The sequence below is a fragment of the Lycium ferocissimum genome, unplaced genomic scaffold (genome assembly GCF_029784015.1).
Source record: "Lycium ferocissimum isolate CSIRO_LF1 unplaced genomic scaffold, AGI_CSIRO_Lferr_CH_V1 ctg4132, whole genome shotgun sequence".
Taxonomy (NCBI): domain Eukaryota; kingdom Viridiplantae; phylum Streptophyta; class Magnoliopsida; order Solanales; family Solanaceae; genus Lycium; species Lycium ferocissimum.
In genome coordinates, this window is record NW_026725578.1 from 45,757 (window position 1) to 56,997 (window position 11,241).

The window sequence follows — 11,241 nt, forward strand, 5'->3', positions numbered from 1 at the left end:
CTCCAAGTCTCTCCAAGCTTCTAAGGGTTGAAGATGATGAATGAGATTAATTTGTCATCTTTTAGTTACATATATGAAGCTTCCATGTGGACCATGGCCCACCCCCATTTGCACGGCCACTTGGCCCCTTGGTTTGATGAATTAATAACTTTTCAATATTCACTTTTAACCCCAAATTTTCCTTAATATTCCATGCCAATAAAATCATAAGCAACTTATGCCTTAAGACAAAATCGAAGGTTAAAAGTCTCAACCTCGTATCTCGGAATAGTCTTGTCCTTAACTTATCATGGCTAACTCGGATTATCTCAATGTACAAAACACGGGATATAACAATAAAATAGTCAAAATACTACCCCTTATTAATGTTTTCTTAAGTGGCGTGTAAATAAAAAAACGATAACTATGTTGAGACGAAGGAAGTAGCAACCAATTTGGCAATAACTAAGAAGATGCAATGTTTCTAAACCATAACTTTCCCAAAACTAAATTATCAAGACAGTTGTGCTTTTAATGAGAGCTTCCTTGTACGGTTGAAATCTGTCTACTCAAAAAAGAAGAAAAAAATTGTCTACACCCAATAAATCTTCCTTTCTTCTTTAAATATAATTGGAACCTTTTATCAGCAATATTGGCCTCGTAGTTGGGTTAATCAGATATCATCATTTAATAAATATTGGTTCTATATATGGAGCGTGGTGGAGAAAAGATGATTCTCAAACCAATCCAAATATCAAAGAATTTTAATGAAGAAAAAGAAGCAATATTACTGAGTCCACCAACTCGAATGTTTCATGAGCCTAACTACAATGTTTACATTGTAGCTATTATGGGCTGGAAAGTACCAATTGAGGTTGATGCCATCAAAGCTGAAATACAACGCAAGTTGCTTAAACACCCACGCTTTTCGAGTTTGCAGGTAATTAACAAAAGTTTGGTTTACAGAATAGTTGCCTTACAAATAATCTGATTGTGTTTTTTACATTGTTAATTCATATTGTAAATCTTAAATTAAACTTGTAGGAAAATTGATACTGGTTTGTGCATTTAGCACAAATAAGGTACTATTTCATCTGTTCCAATTTATGTGACACTTTTACTATTTGAAGATTCAAATGCGTTTTTTGTTACCATATTTTAAACACTTCTTTAATATTTTAAATTGTTAACTATTGTGACTTACATTACTTTTTCTTTAATTTCTAAATATGAAAAAAGAACTTGACGATTCTTTGTTATTCACCGAAAATAAATTTGGCCCTCGTATTACGATTGTGTCACTTAAAGTGAAACGGCCGAGTAAACTTTAAGCATATAGAAAAGTGCTTGAGTCATGTCGGGTGCATTATTGTATCTGATAAGGCAGAAGTTACTCTGCAACAATAAAAAATTGTTCCCTTGACAAAATTATTAAGTAATGATGAAGCCAGTAACTAGCGTACAAGTTGCTTTAGACAGCTATCTACTATCATGTAGTTTTGGCACTTAATTCAGTTTCTAGCTTATATGTAATGACAACTTAAAATATATCAATGTTATTTAGTTTATTATAGCAGGTCAGGGTTTCAGGCCAAACAAACAACCTCTTGTAGAAATGTAAAGTAAGGTCCGACCCTTCCCCAAGAGCTTAATGCCCCAACTAATTATTGTTTGCAGCTGTTTTTCTAAATATATAGACAGGTAGTACTGTAACATCTTTAATTATAAGGTTGGTGTATAAAATTTAAGTTGAAGTTTCCAATTTAAGTTGAAGTATGTCAACAGGTTATGGACGAGAGTGATGGAAGAGGAGAAATGAGATGGGTTCCCATGACAGTGAACATAGATGATCATATCATAGTGCCCCAAATCGCCGATGACAAAATGGATACTGACAAATTGGTTGAGGAGTATATATCAAACCTAAGCACCACAACTATTGACATGTCGAAACCTCTGTGGGATTTTCACGCCCTTAATGTGAAAACCTCACATGCTGAGGCAACTTCAATTTTCCGTATTCATCATTCTCTTGGGGATGGAGTTTCCCTCATGTCCCTCTTACTCTCTTGTTTTCGGACAATTTCTGATCCTACTTCTCTGCCGACACTCCTAGTTTCATCTTCTTCTAAGGACAAATCAAATTTGTCAATAAGCAATAGAGAAAATATTTGGTCATCGATATCGCAATACCTCGTAAAGTTGTGGTTGCTCATCAAACTTTTATTCAATACAGTTGTGGATGTTTTGCTGATTACAGCGACAACGCTCTTCTGGAAGGACTCTCAATCACCTTTCATGGTTGCACATAGGTCCAATCGTCAAAGATTTATCTATCGGACTGTTAGCTTTGACGACATTAAATTTGTTAAAAGTGCAACAAACACTGTAAGTATATACTCCATCCGTTTCATTTTGTGGATTTTAGTTTGACCGGCACAAAATTTAAATAAGGATGACTTTAAATCTTGTGATGTTAAAATAAAGATGTACACAATGTAGTTAAAATATGTCGAAGTCAGATTTAAAAAGTTGCTCTACTAAACATAAAACATGTCGTTATATGTATATGATGGAAAAAGTTAATCCATTTTCACTGATTTAACCTTTTTCTGTGAAACTATATATAGTTTCTTTCATGATTGCTTTTAATGTTCTCTCTATATTGATTGCTCAAACTAGGAAAACACATCTGAACCAGTAAGTTCTAGCATTAAAAGCAGTAGTATGCTAAGTCAGATTTTTAGCTTGTCGCGGTGGGCAAATATGATGGGAAAGAGATTTGAACTATATGCAATTTTTGAAACTTTAAGGGTCAGATGACATATTTGCTCTCCTGCTCTTATTCATTTTAGCCTCAACTAGCATCCGCTTTTTTGGTGTACTCCCTACGTCCAAATTGATGTGGTACAATCTGATTGGGTATGGAGTTTTTTCAAAATATAAAACTTTTGAAATTTGCACTCTAAAATAAGATTTAGACATTTGTGTGAAATAAATCGTTTCATTAAGGTGTAAAGTTCTAATTTTAGAATTAAATTACTTTTAATATTGAAATGTGACATTATTTTTAAAACTAATTAAGAAAAATGTGTTACATAAATTGAGACGGGGTGGGTGGATATATATTTTTCCTGGGGTGCTTCAAGCCTAGGCAATAGTGCAGAGCCAAGTTGACACATCAAGTCCTTGACAGCAAGTTATTGTGATGGACCTTCCCCTAAAATTGAGTTAATATCATGTGATCGATGACAACGTATTAAATATTATGTACAATAATAAACTGAGATAACTTATGGCTGTACGTAGCTGACAGCCTGACACATCGCACCCACCTAATTGATGATTAAGGGAGTCCAAGATTGATCTTACTTTGATAGCTTAATCCCCATATATAGTTCCTAAATAAATATAGGGCATTTTATGCCTGTGTAGCAGTAAGTAAATCTTTCACGAAACATAGGAGTTTACTCTTAAGATCCTAAATTATTGCAATGAGTGTCATTAGATAGATGCAATTTTCCATTGTAAAAATTTAGAGGACAAAAATGAAATTCTGATTTTGGAATATTGTTCGGTAAGTTATGTGCATGACTGCCTTAATCTAGCTAGTAGTAGAATTTCCTGAAGAAACTAGATTTTGAGTGCATTTCTCTATTTCACCAGTTTATTCTAGTTTGAATTTTGAAAGTAACTTTATTTCACTGTTTTGGCCTTTATGGCTGGGACCTAAGCCCCTTTTTGTATTCTTCTCTTGTAAATTTAGACAGTTAATGACGTTATACTGGGGATAATACAAGCAGCTTTATCCCGTTATATCCACCGAAGATACGGTAATTAAGCTCCATATTTAGCTCAATTTTAGAATTGTTAGAAATGTAATTTTATGTACAAAGTTGAATTTCTGGAGTTCATCTTTAATTTTACAAAAGCCTTCATGTTCAATTGCACACTCTAGCTACACAAATTTTAGATTTCATGATATCCTCTCTATTTATCTCTTGTTGTCTAAATTTGCAACCCATATTTTCCATGTAAATACCACAATAACAGATTGTAAAGGGTATAAGATGTATTTCATCACAATAAATAAGTAAACAAACATAATAGATAAATCGATGTATCTTGCCCAGAACTCAAAACCTATAAATCATGTTAGGGGAGAGTCAAAAGGGTACTTTAAACTAATATTTTTATTTTTAGCTACGTAATTAAGGTTGAAAGTGTTCGACCAAAAAGAAAAAAGGGTCGAAAGTGTATATTTAATTTGTGGTTGCATGTAATAATGTAAGATTGCTTTTTAACCATGCTAGTCAAACTTTTTAATGTGTTTATTCCTAACATGACTTTAGAAGTTGAAGGCAAGAGGAAGTTTTCGCTAGAACGAATGAGATGCAGAGCCTCTGTTGCAGTGAATCTTGAGACCAGCTTTAGGAGTTCAAGTGAGTATTTCTTCATGTACATGTGAAAAATGAAGACCTTCTAAGATTATCTATAGAGTTCACTTGATTGATGTAGAAATATTTTGCTTAAAGATTGATATACAATGTTTTTAATCCAATGTAAAAATATCAGATTATATGTTCCTGATTAATTAAGTTTACATAATCAGATATGTAATTGTTTTTTATTAAAAAAATATATGTGGCAGGCTGTAGCTGAAATGGTTGAGGAGAATGCCACAGTGATACAAGGAAATTGTTTCGGCTTTGCCATAATTCCCTTAACTCTAGCCCAATTAAAGAATCCTCTCGATTATGTTCACAAAGCTAAGATAGCTATGGATCGAAAGAAGCATTCTCTTGAGACGCGATGCACCTTTTATATTTTACAACTGATCCTCAAGTTCTTTGGCTCTCGGGTACTACTGATCTTTTTCTCTTACTCACTTTCCAACAAAGAAGAGATGTTTGATTCTTTATAATTTTTTCTATTTCCTTTATTAGTTGTCCTTGTAATCTAGACCTAACTTCTTCTTCTTTTGCTCTGGCATGCACATAAGGTGCGACAAGACTTGTTGAAAGACTTCTATCTCAAACAACACTAATCTTTTCAAATGTAGCCGGTCCGCTTGAAGAAGTATCTTTGGTAGGCCATCCATTGACATTCCTTGCACCAACATGTTATGGACATCCAACTGTAAGTTTCTTTAATCAAATCGATTATCAACTGTGACTCACTCACAAATTAGTTGAGATAAGTTATACGAATCTTCTAAGGTCAAAATCTCTAAATTCAAATGCATGCATATTGTAGGGGCTAATGATTCATGCGTGTAGTTACGCGAAGAAGTCAACATTTGTTATGGCAGTTGATGAAGAAATAATTCCAAATCCGAACCAGCTTGGCGATGATTTTGTCGATTCATTTATGCATATCAAAGAGGCTGCCCTCTCAAAATTGAGAACCAAGGTTGACTAGCCCATTAGACATTTGAAAGCTCCTCAATAAACTCGAAACCTGGTCTTTAAATCATTGACGAGTACATTTGTGATATGTACGTTTATTGCAAAAAATATTATATTTGGTTACATAAGATTGTCGTAACATTGTCATGAAGTAGAACTATTATCCATGTGTACCTATGTTATTGTCAACAATATAAGATACTTCCCAATAAGATCCAAGTTGTGTAGATACATATGAGTCACACTACATATAAGGTGAATTATGTATAACAAGAATTATTCATGCAACAACCACTTATCTTGTAGGTAGATGCTTCCTCTCTCTCTGTTAATTCCCATCACTTTTATCTCTGGCCGTGATACAATTATATTTGAAGTCTTTCAGCGAATGTAACGACTCCTTATAATTAATCAAACGCCTAGTACACAAGCAAATAATATAGTTTTAAAGTAACAATTCAAAATTTTGGAGCTAATCTACATTATTTCAGATGTGAAATTTAGTTGGGAAGTCTGTTCAGTTGAATCGAGACTCCCTAGTTAACTTCCAAATTATTCTGTATAAAGATAGGATCAGAAGAAAAAAAGAAAACAAAAACTATTATCTCATATCTAAAGTTTAATGCCGATTATCGTTTCACCTAATCTAGAAAGATTTTGGTTCACTTATTAGCCCACAAGTTTGTATCGTCAGAAAAGTGACAACAATTCCCCCGATTGTCCGCAGCAACCCTGAGATACTTGTCGGATAACGAATGGCACAAGAACTTAAATTGAGAGTTCTTATAGCCTGTTTAACCTTACTTTTTCCCCGTGAACAATTATATTTGAATTTTTGTAATAAGTGCTTATTTTCAAAAAAAGTGAGGTGTTTGGCCAACAAATTTTGGGAGAAAATAAGTCTTTTGGGGAGTATGAAATGTTTTTGAAGTTAAAAATAGCTTTTCCAAATTTTGAGAAAAATACACATATAATCAGAAGAAAAAAAGAAAACAAAAACTATTATCTCATGTCTAAAGTTTAAAAAATCTTTTTAAATTAATTGGAAAGAGTTCACTTATTAGCCCAAAGTATTTCTTTCAGAAAAGTACTTTTGAACAAATCTTTTAAAATAATACTTTTTTAGAATGGCACAAGAACTTAAATTGAGAGTTATTATTGGACCAACCACCGATTTTAAATGCGGACTTAAGATTCTTAGTTCTTTTCATGTATGTCTGCGGATTTAAAAGAGGTAAGAGATCACTGCATTCATTACTCCTGTATTTACATGACCCTTGATGTCGGATGGAGCTCCTCTCCATTTCCATGTCTCCATTTTCCCCAAGTTCTTACTTGGATGAGAGACACATGGCATGAGTTAAAATTAATGGTTAAGATTTAATTAACTAAATCAAGGTTCTAACCATAGTTTGAATAATAAATATTTCATATAATTTGCTTCCAAAAATATTAGTAGTAATCCCACAATTATAGCTACAGATTATTTTATCCATAAATATATTTAAAGAAAATCTCCCAGTCTCCCTCTTCCTACAGTTTCGTACTTCCTCACAAATATAATCTATCTTTCAATTTTTCTTTGAGTTAATCTTTTGATTTCATTTTAACTATTGGGCACTATCTCTTCAAAATTAGCTATAAGTAATTACCAAAAAAAAAAAACGCTATAAGTAGGGATGACGACAGTTAAATATTTTAATAACTAGGTTCCTTTTAATTATGCTGATTGCTTATTTTATAAAAATATCGATGATGTTCAATTGTGTTATGTGTTGTTATAACAATTTGCTAGAATCATAGATTTATATCACGAAAAGAAATTTACTTTGCAGCCACGATTTTTGGTGTTGACAATTTTTTTTTTACATAAAATATTGTTTTTGCACGAAGAGGAGAAGAGATGAAAATGTTGAAGTTTAAGAAATCTGGCGAAAGGAGAAATACTTGGAAAGTTTTTAAACTGATAAGGACTTATTTATTATTCAAATTATGGTTAGAACCTTGATTTAGTTAATTAAATTTTAATCATTAATTTTAACTCATAGCATGTGTCTCTCATCCAAGTAAGAACTTGGGGAAAATGGAGACAATGGAAATGGAGAGGAGCCCATCCGAGTTGTACTACTATTTTCACAAAAGTCTAAATCAATGATGAAACTTCCCCCCTCATTATCAAGACGGTTGTGCTCTTAGTTAGAATTTGATCCTTTTACGGTTGAAATCTATCTACTCTGTGCGCACTCAGTAAATTCCTTTCTTCTTTAAATAATTGGAGCCTTTTGTATCAGCACTACAATGGAAAACATATTCCTATATAAAATGACTGTAAATTCTATTTAATGAAAGCGTCATTTTTATGGTTGAAATATACCTACTCAAAAAAAAAATCTATCTACTTTGGTTTCTCTGTGTACCCAATAAAGCTTCCTTTTTTTCTTTAAATAATTGGAGCGTCTTATCAGCAATATTCGCCTCGTAGATTAGCTAGTGATCATCTTCACATAATTAATAGAGTATAAGATATGGAGTACTCTGGTGATAACAAGATGGTTCTCAAACCTATACGAATATCAAAGAAATTAGATGAAAATGGAGGAGAAGAAGAAGCAATATTACTGAGTCCACCTTCTCGAATGTTTCATGAACCTAACTACAATGTATGCATTGTAGCAATCATGGGATGGAAAGTACCAATTGAGGTTGATGCCATTAAAGCTGAAATACAACACAAGTTGCTGAAACACCCACGCTTTTCCAGTTTGCAGGTACTTACAAAAGTTTAGTTCGCATAACTACTTCTACTTACAGTAGCTAAAAAATGCTGTTAGCACAAATAAGATACTACAAATTAAGTATATATATACAAAAATGCTTGAGACTTGAGTCATATATCGGGTGCACTATTTTATCTGTAAGGCAGAATTGACTTTGAAATGGTAAAAATTTGCTCCCTTTTGACAAATTAAGTAATGACGAAGTCAGTGACTAGCCTATGAGATTGTTTAATTTGGAGCAGCTAGGTAACTACTATATCATGTAGTCTTGATTAATACTGTATATCAGTGCAAGTCTCACGGGTTCAAATAGTGAAAACGACTTTCGGAGTAAAATGCAAAGTTTGTGTTCATAAGACTCAATGTGGACCTGAGCATAGCGAGAGCAGAGAGCTTAATGCACGAAGTTGTCCGATCCTTAGGTTACTTCAAGTCTTAACTGTTGCCGGCAATTATTTTTCTAAATATATAACCCGACAGTACTGTAATGTCTTTAATTTACAAGTTTGGTGTACAAAATATGAAGTTTGTCAATTTGTGTTGTCACAACTCACAACAGGTTATGGATGAAAGTGATGGCAGCCGAGAAATAAGATTGGTTCCCACGGCAGTGAATATAGATGATCATGTTATAGTACCTCAGATCGCTGGTATTAATATGGACACGGACAAGTTTGTGGAAGATTATATATCAAACCTAAGCACGACAACTATTGACATGTCGAAACCTTTATGGGATCTTCACATCCTTAACGTGAAAACGTCCGATGCCGAGGCAACTTCTATTTTCCGTTTTCACCATTCGCTTGGGGATGGAGTTTCACTCATTTCCCTCTTACTCTCTCTTTTTCGGACAAGTTCAGATCCTACTTCTTTGCCGACACTCCCAGTTTCTTCTTCCTCTAAGGACAAATCGAATTTATCAATAAATAATCGAGAAAATATTTGGTCTTTGACATGGAAGTGCCTCGTAAAGTTGTGGTTGCTCATCAAACTTTTGTTCAATACGGTTGTGGATATTTTCTTCTTGTGCCTACAATGCTCTTCTTGAAGGACTCGCAATCACCTTTTACAGTTGCACAAGGATTTAAGTCCAATCGTCACAGATTTATCTATCGGACTGTTAGTTTGAACGACATTAAATTTGTTAAGAATGCAACAAATGCTGTAAGTATATACTCCTACATTTGATCTTATATGTCTTAGTTTGACTGGACACAAAGTTTTAAAAAATAAAAAAGTCTTTTGAATCTTGTGGTCTTAAATATCACATACAACACATATTAATCCATTTTCATGGATTTAACCTTTTGTCTGTGAGACTATATATAGTTTCTTTCGTGATTGCTTTTTAATTTTATCTCTTTAATTTTATTGATTGCTTAAACTAGGAAAGCACATCTGGGGATCAATAAGTTCTTGTCCTACATGCAGTATAGCATGTTATGAGTCAGAGTTTTAGCTTGTCGAGGTGGGCGCGCAACTATGATGGAAAAAATCCTTTAAGGTCATTTTTGTAGTTCCGTGACAGAGGGGAATTTTTTTTTTTTTTTTTTTTTTAAATAGAATAAAATAATATATATATATATGCAATTTTAGAAACTTTAAGGAGTTGTTTGGTTGGAGAGATTAATTAGCTGAGTATGACAGCACCTAGCTAACACATCCTAGGTCCAAGGGTGATCTTACTGTGATAGCATATTCCCAATAATTCCGAAATACATATATATATAGGGCATTCTCAGTGGTGGAGCCAGGATATTCTGTGGGGGGTTCAGAATACGAAGGGGTAAACACATGAATAAGTCAAAGAGGGTTCAACATCTACTATATATACATAAAAAATAATTTTAACCATATATAAACAGTGTAATTTCACTACAAGAAATGTGATATTTAGCTACGAAATTCTTAACTACGACACAAAATTCGTCACTAATTATTCATTTTTTGTGACGAATTTTACATTTCGTGTTTAAATGCACGGGTCATATACTTTTAGTGACGAAACAAGAATTAAAGTAGCGAAAAATTTGTCCCCTAAAGTTTCCCACCAAAAAATGAGTTGGCGCCATTTATTGGGTAACATTAGCCACAAATTTTAGATTATCGACACATTATTTTGTCACTAATAATGTACCCAATTTGTGACAAATCATTTTTGTCTTAAATTAGTTAAGTATTGGACACGAAAAAATTTCGTCACAAAATATACGTTGTTACAAATGTGACAAATTAGCATTTGTAGTTAAATGTTGTAAGCTTTAGCCACAAAATTTTATATTTATTTGTGACCTTAATTTTCGTCACTAATAATATAAACAATTAGTGACAATCATATTATTGTCTCTGATCAAGCTGCGACTTAGTGACAATAAAGATTTGTCACAAAATATGTAATGTGTTAAATAGCGACGACTTAAAATTTGTAGTTGAATAAATTCAACTATTTGCTACGAAAAATATTCGTAGCTAAATACAAAATGTTCTTTGCTACAATTGATAATGATTTGAAGCAGAGGCGGGCCCACATGAAAGAGTGGAGGTGCAAGTGCAACCATACGCGAATGAGTGAGTCGAGATTCGAACCTGTGATTGTGCTTACATTTTGTATAACCTTAACCATTGAGCTATCTCACAGTTGCTTCACATGTGTTGAAGATTTATTATTATAGCAGAAATCATATTTGACCTATATAGTATATACTTGTGTTTCGCCATCGCTCATGCCATCGGTAACTAATCCTACATGGTTTATCCATCAATCGTCACTAAAAATTTTGTTGCCGTTTATGTTAAGATAGTATTGTCCCAATAGCTGTCTTTAAATAATGGGTAACGCCTCGATTACAGTGACAACTAACAAACATCTATCTCACGACTTGCTTCACATGTTGAAGATTTATTATTATAGCGAAATCATTTGACCTATATAGTATATAATCATGGTTTTAAATCCTTGCCATGCCATCGGTAACCAATCCCATGGTTTATCCATCAATCGTCACTAAAATTTTGTTGCTTATGTTAAGATAGTATTGCCCGCGCTTTAACCGCCCTCCGCCTCCATTACAAAA

General features: G+C 33.3%; 2 pseudogenes; both read left to right on the forward strand.

Moving 5' to 3' along the window:
• Positions 1-495: 495 nt before the first annotated feature.
• LOC132044289 (wax ester synthase/diacylglycerol acyltransferase 11-like) lies at positions 496-5,601 on the forward strand (annotated as a pseudogene).
• A 2,186-nt stretch (positions 5,602-7,787) lies between these two features.
• LOC132044292 (wax ester synthase/diacylglycerol acyltransferase 11-like) lies at positions 7,788-9,702 on the forward strand (annotated as a pseudogene).
• Positions 9,703-11,241: the final 1,539 nt, after the last annotated feature.